This window comes from Pinus tabuliformis, chromosome 9 (genome assembly GCF_031772625.1).
Source record: "Pinus tabuliformis cultivar Carrire ecotype Pingquan chromosome 9, CPIR1, whole genome shotgun sequence".
NCBI classification, from domain to species: domain Eukaryota; kingdom Viridiplantae; phylum Streptophyta; class Pinopsida; order Pinales; family Pinaceae; genus Pinus; species Pinus tabuliformis.
In genome coordinates, this window is record NC_142307.1 from 1,008,024,463 (window position 1) to 1,008,031,567 (window position 7,105).

Genomic DNA, 7,105 nt, shown 5'->3' on the forward strand with positions numbered 1-7,105 from the left:
AAGAAGCCGTACGCAGTCTATTATGTCAGCAAGAATCTAACATCTGTTGAGCTAAACTATATGGTAATGGAGAAGGAGTTCCTAGCTGTTATCTATGTTGTTAATAAATTTCGACATTACATTACTGGGTATCCTACTTTTGTACACACTGATCATGCAACAATCAAGTATTTGATGAATAAACCTGTAACTCCTGGGCGTATAACAAGGTGGTTGCTATTACTTCAAGAATTTGATATCACCATTATAGATAAACCAGGCAAAGATAATGTAGTTGCTGATTTTCTATCTAGATTAAATGTTAATAATGAAGGAGAACCTGTAGAAGATAGCTTTTCGAATGAACATCTGTTTGCAATTTCTACTAATACCCCTTGGTATGCAGACATTGCTAACTATTTGGCTACATGAAAAGTACCACATCATTTTTCATAAAGGGAACAACAGAATATCATTCATCATAGTGACAGTTACTCATGGATAGTGGTATACCTCTTTTATAGAGGGGGTGATCAGCAGATCTGTCATTGTGTAGTGGAAAGTGACATCTATGAGATGCTGAGAACTACTCTTGATGGCCCTTGTTGAGGGAATTTTGCAGACAATTGAACCTACCACAAGGTTTTACAGATGAGATATTATTGGCCCTCTATCTTCAGCAATGCACAAAACTGTGTTCGAAGATGTGATAGCTTCCAATGGATGGGTCATCCTGGTTGCTCAGATGAAATGCCATTACAGCCACAAGTAGTTCTCGAGCCTTTCGAGAAATGGGCTATTTTGTAGGTCCATTTAACCCTTCTTCACATCAAAAAGTCCATATTTTAGTCTGCACAAATTATGTAACATAGTGGGTAGAAGCCAAGGCTGTAGCGAAAGCAACAGAGCATGTTGTCTTAGACTTTTTGTTTGAAGAATTTTTTTTTTAGATATGGTGCTCCAAGAGAGATAGTTTCAGATGGAGGAGCACAATTCACATCACACATGATAGCAAAGCTTATGAAGAAACATGGGATCAAGCATAGGATAACAACCCCATATCATCCTCAGGCTAACGGTCAAGTGGAAATAACAAACAAAGTATTGGAAAAAATTCTCACCAAGACCATGGCAAATCATTACTGGGATTGGGCTAGAAAACATCCTGAAGCTCTTTGGGTATACATAACAACATGGATGGACAAAACAAGATTTTCACCATTTGAACATGTCTATGGCAAATCCCCACTGTTCCCGGTAGAATTTGAAATCAGTACACTCAAAACATATCTGGAAGTAGGATTGGACCTCTCAGAAGCCCAAAAACACTAGCTAGAAAAACTAAATGAGCTTGATGAAATTCGTTTAACGGTTGTCCAGAGAACTGTTGCCATACAACAACAGAGACAAAAAAGGTATGATAAATTTATTAAAAATAAGATGTTCCATAAAGGGGATTTGGCATTACTGTATGATTCCCATTTTAAGGATTTTAAAGGGAAGATTTTCTCATGATGGTAGGGACCATATGAGGTTGATGCAGTATTTGACAACATGATTGTCAGATTGGTCACAATCAATGATTCACATGTTTCTTTTATTGTAAATGGACATCGACTTAGACTCTACCATTAGTCAACCTCTAAAGGAGTCTTCATCAAACATCTCTTTGAAAAATCTGGATTGAAGGTTGCTGGTGTAGAGAATACCTCCTTTGCATCCTATATATATATATATATATATATATATATATATATATATATATATATATGTTGTTACTACTCGTTGTTTTTTTGCAGGTACTTCCACAGGTGCACAAAGATTTTCCTAACTTATGCTGCTAAGGAGAAATTTTTTCGAAGTGTTCGGTGTTGTTACTCCTCCGAAGCTGAATTTTTTTCTAAGGGTTCAGTGCTATTACTCACGATGTTGTTACTCTTCTCATGTTGTTACATTGGTAAGAAAAATCTTATAAGTACCTGACGTTGTGAATCTTCTAATGCCATTATACGATTCATGCTCCTACTCTGCCACATAAGCACCAGGTATGATACTGATTAGACTTATCATAATCATTAATAATTTTGTGACATGACTTGGGAATGACTGTAGATGGTCGTTTCTTAATGAGGGGTGGTACAACTATAATGGCATACAAAAAACAATTAAATTTTCATAGTAATCCATCCCATCAATTATGTAAAACCCTGCTAATATGTATAACCCATAATGACGCCATTACATTCCACATCATTAATCGATAACCATATGGATTTGAAACATCATGCGAATGGTTTCCAATTAAATCAGATTGTCATGAAAAGTTAATATCATAATATCCCATTATTATTATAACCTAGTCATAGATTTTTCCCATTCTTCCCAAAAATCCACTTGCTCTCTATGTCTTTTCTATGATTGGTTGTGGATATTTCCATTTATATACCTGCATATTACCATTTGATACCCCTTTGCATGATATTATTTCATGACCTTTTCTGCAATAAACTAGCTGGCCGGCACTCCCTTTAATGGTTTTGCTGCTAGTCTGAGCGTTGTTACTGGAGCCCATACAGGAATGTGGGGGGGGGTCTGCTATCCAACATGAACCAGTGAAAATGGTGAAGATTCATAGTAACTGGGATGTATGGCATGTTTTCCTAGATGCAGGTTGGGATAGTTACTTTCAACAACTACAAGGATTTGATGAAACAATCATAGTAGAATTCACCTTAAATTTAGAAGATGAATACTCCAAGGTATGGGGCTAAGAGTTTCGGTTACAGAGGAGGCCATTATAGTTTCCAGAAGATTGCTACGGGGGGGTCAAATATGGTTTTCTTAGAAGGCCCCATTGTCGGAATATCCAAAGGTATTTTTTGCAAATCAGTGAGGCAGTAGCTCAAAGGGGCAAGGGATACGACCAAAAATCGCTACCCTATCCTTGGGGAGAAGTTGCCTATTTCATATCAAGGTACATTACTTGTGAAGGAAGTTTCTCTATTCTATTCAAACATCATTTTAAGATTTTGGCATCCCTGTGATATCGGCATGCCCTAGTTTACTTGATAGATATGCCATTTTTCTTAATGAAAAACTTACAGTTGATGGCGCATTCTGCTCGCCATTCTCGGCAAGTGTTGGGACTCCTTACCAACCACAGTTTAGTCCAACTACTAGTTATCCAGGCACTGGCCCAAACCCCGATGTCATGGCCACAATTTTTTGAATCAGTAGAGGAAGGGGAAATCAACGAACATGATGTAGAAGGGAGAAATGTCATAGTCGATGTTGTACCACAAGAACTAGAATCGACCACGGAGGCCATGGAAGTAGACAGAATGGAAATTGATGATGCTAGTAATGCTACTGATAACGCATAAGAAGCACTTTCCATAGAAATTCGAAGGGCTGAGCAAGGGGGTGCAGGTGGTGCTGCCCACAAGAACTAGCACCACCCAGACAAATCATACCAGAGCCAGTATAAGTGGCAGAAGCTAAGGTTAGTAGTGATTCTCAAGAACCAGCAGAAAATTCAAAGAGAGTCACTGGATTAGCGAAATGAAAAGACAAACAAGTTTATTTTCCATGTATAGGTGAGGCTGAGAAAAATTTATTTCAGTCACCTTTCACTGCAAGTCAATCGAGGGTGGCTAGAAAATTTCGAACACCGCATCATTCAAAGGTTGAGAAGGCAGTTCCACCTATTCTGAAGATCATTAAGAGGAAACGAGATACTCTAGTGGAAGTTGTGACTCAAGTACAAACTCTTATCGAAGAACAGGAAAAGATGGTCGAAGGTGTGGAGGCCAACACTACTCCACAAGAACCAGTGCTAGCCGACACGTCAGTGGCAGAAGCCACGAATATGGGCAGTCCTGCAGAATTAGGAGCATATTGGACTCGTTCTGAGAATGAGTCATGAGAATATGAGGTCGCTGAAGGTCCAACAATAAATCATCAAGTACAAGAATGAAGTATTGAGGGCAACATCCTGCCGGATGACACAACAACTCAGAAAAAGGACCCACCGATTGACGCTAAATCTCAAGACGAAGAGACATTTCCAACACAAAAGGATATATAGACAGTGGGGGAAGATGCTGTGGATGTCGAAATTCTAGCTGTGACAGTTCCAGAACAATATAAAGGGGTTGAGATAGATGTTGTTGGAATTGATAAGTAGACAATAAAAACAGAAGTCATGAATATGGAGCCTCCGATGTAATAATTCTGGAGCCGCAAGATGTAATTTGAGTTGATGGACATGCTGAGGGAGTAGGAATTAAGGAAGAATAGATAGATATAGATGCTTAGGATCCACCATGCCCCACATTGGCTACAGAGCCGATGGGAGAAATCCCCATTAAATAGGAATTCATTGACTACAACGCGGAGTGAAAGTCCTCATTCAAGGAGAGATACCAGTCCTAATTCAATGAAAACATGCAATTGAAGATTGACAATATTCGGCTGAAAAAGAGGATTTTTCGATTAAAGAGGGAAGCATGAAGATATAGGAGAAAGATTTCAATCCTCAAAGATGGACTTACAAATTAAGTAGAAGAACCTGTAGTAACCAAAGTAAATACCCTCCTACCACTTCTGTTGTGACAAATACTGGGCCAATAGAATGGTTATTTGAAAGTAGTGAGTTCTTCTTGAATGCTTAAATTCAAAAGTGGCAGGCAATTGCCACAAGCTTACAACAGGGATCTATTTTGGTAGAAGATCACCAGAAGGAATTGAGACGGTTCAAGAATAAGCAATAAGGGTAGTCACTGGTTATATTGACAGGGAATATAGAGAGAGGAGGAAGCATGAGAAACAAAAAAGAAGAATTTCACGGCTGGAAGGAGAAGTGTGCATCTTGAAGATAGATAAGGAAGAAATGTTTGATCTTGCACAATAGGTACTTGATTGCCATCCTCCAACTCACATCTATGCATTGTTCTTGCATGAAAAATATCTTTTATTTTGTCTGAAGAGTATATTCCATGAAATTAGTCATAAGATCAAAGATTCAATGCAGTTCCTCTGGATCATGAGAGGGCATGAAATTCTAGACCAGAATCTTATTTGTGAACTTTATATGCATGACTATTACTTGAAGGATGATCAAACTTTTAATCATGTTCCTTATGTGGGAGACATCCAACTCAGAGCATTCACCTCTTATACTGTCAATCAAGTCAGGTGGAAAAAGGCTTTTGATACTTTTGAGGCCAACCAAGCCACTTGATCGTTATTTGTTCGAAGAGAACACTACCTGTCTGATAGTATCCTTAATAAGCATAGGAATTTTCTAAACATTGAAGGGAAGAAGGAACAAATGGTTACAATGCAGAAATGGTGCATACAACTATGTACTAATCAAATAGTTTCTTATCAAGAAGAGGCTAACGACGCATGTCAAAGGAGGTGGATGCCTTTTGCAACCCACAATTATTCTAGGGAAATAGAAAGGATGTCACACTATATGGCTTGTCTACAAACCTCTGGGCTTCACTGGATAGGTCTTAGGTTTCAATTCCCACTTCTTTGGCTACTGGTTGAAACATACACCCCAACCTACGAGGTGAGCAGCGACCGGTGGAAGGATGTTTTAACAACCTTAGGATACATATTAGCTGGTACTGAGATGGCCGAAAAGTATGGCCTTTCCATGCTACATGTCAAACACAGTTAGGCAAACCCAAACTTGTGACGACGACGGACATCATGCGGACATGCACAAAAGTCAGTTGGGGGGAGATGATGGGGGCCAAAACTGCTTTGTTTTACTTATCTCTTTACCTTCTTTTCTTTCTAATTATACTTCCATACCAGCTATTTTGTGCCTAAAAGTCCTACAGGTATAACCCTTGTCGTGTTGCACAAGTTATTTAGTAATTTATGTTTAAGTCCGAGGAATCATCACCAATTGGATGTTAATCTTGTTAATTACGCATATTTGGAGCCATAGGGTCAAGACTCATTACCAAAGATGGCGGAAATATTGTTAACCTGCACTTGTTACAGTGCAACTGCCACATATCTCCTTTCATCTATCTTTTGATTCAGTTTTGTTGTTACAACTATCATGTAATTTTAGGCAAACAACCACCATGGTTTTTAAATGTAATTGTATAAAAGGGGATTTGTAGCTAGGGTTTGGGTTAGCGAGAGATCTTTGAGTTTTGTAACAGTTACTTTTGATATTAATGCAATTTCCAGCTTTTTGATCTCCTTCGCGAATCTATGAGTTAAGCACAACCCTGACCAGGGAGTTGGGCCCGCTCTCCTGATCAGGTGTTATGCCTGTGTGCTTATGTGTGTATTGTTTTTAGTTATATATTTTATTAATATTTTGTTGTAAGAGGTAGTGTGCTGCTGTGAAATATATTGTTGTTACAATTGATGTTGTGAATCGTTATGCTGCTACAATTTATTTATTATTTCCAATTGCATGTTTAATTAATTAATTTAACTCCTACTCAATTATTGGATTATGAATTTGCCCCTACAATATAGTGCATGATACCCTTGCAATAAAAAATGACCCCAAATTGACATATTAATGTGGTAAAAACAGTTGAATCGAAACATTCATGTAACATTCACACTCAGACACCAATAGTAATCATGATAAAATTTGTTTGAGGAGCTAGAGAAGATGTAAACCAACTTACAAATTGCAATAAATTATAAATAGTGGGAACAATTACATAATAAACACCAGATTTGACAAAATAGAGTAGATCATCGAGCTCATTGAATCGATCAAGGGAATCTCATCAAAATTCAAGGAGGTGAAATGGGAATCATAGGTTCATGAATATTAGCCTCACGGTCAATTAATGGAGCATTGTTGGGTAATGGTGGAGGTACATGGTTCTGAATATTTTTCTTCATATTAACTATTTTAAATGAATCACATGACACTGTGACAAGAATTTCCAAATTACACAGCAAGAGGAACATTGACTTTGACTTGGATGTTGATGTGGAACCAAAAATGGATGACTTGGACGTTTATTTATTGTTACTCTACAAACAAGGAATAATATGACAAAGGAGAAAACCATTTTATCCTTTATGGAATAAACATGAAAAATAGTATCATGATGTGAGGGAGCATGACAGG